Source organism: Ochotona curzoniae, unplaced genomic scaffold (genome assembly GCF_017591425.1).
Source record: "Ochotona curzoniae isolate NIBS_2020 unplaced genomic scaffold, NIBS_Ocur_1.0 scaffold_4506, whole genome shotgun sequence".
NCBI classification, from domain to species: domain Eukaryota; kingdom Metazoa; phylum Chordata; class Mammalia; order Lagomorpha; family Ochotonidae; genus Ochotona; species Ochotona curzoniae.
This window is the reverse complement of record NW_024467119.1, coordinates 11,832,089-11,832,741: the sequence shown is the minus strand read 5'-3', so window position 1 is coordinate 11,832,741 and position 653 is coordinate 11,832,089.

The following is a 653-nucleotide window of genomic DNA, read 5'->3' as shown; positions in this document are numbered from 1 at the left end:
AACAGGGGAGGTCTGCATGCTTGATAACTGTTGGTCTGCATGGTGAAGGCCGCTTGAAGGGAGTGAGACACCAGAGGCTTGAAAGATGGCTGTGTTGTCCTCAGAAGTAATAAAAGTCCCTGAGACACTGAACAATGCACCTCTATGTATTATGTTTTCCTCCTTTTTTTCCTGCTTCTCTCTCTGACAGATGGCTTTTTAGTTAAACATCAATGACTGTCCCTTCACCTGCTCCTGAAATGAGAAGACTCATGTATGGATAGCCGGTCCTGGTGAGTCTAGTTTGCTTGTGGGCCACTCGGCGATAGACAGGCAGCAGTCCTGGAAAAGAACAGATGGTGTGAGCAGGCGTGGTGACATCTCGTCCTTGCAACCTGACAGGCACTGCGAGCTTTCCGTGCATCTCACAGCAGAAACAAGCCTGGTCTGAGTGTCTCTATGTTCCGTCTTCCTTCCCAGAATGTGGTTACTGGTAAAGCCATAGAGGACAACGGAGAAGTTAGACGTGTCTACATGTTGTGTTGTGGGTCTCTGTGTCTGTTTTAGATCTTCAATGGATTAAATGAAGGTCTAATTAAATAAATTCTGGCTACTGTAGAAATGAACACTCAGCTTCTACCTACAGATTGTGAAACTCCTGTTGGGTAAGGTCT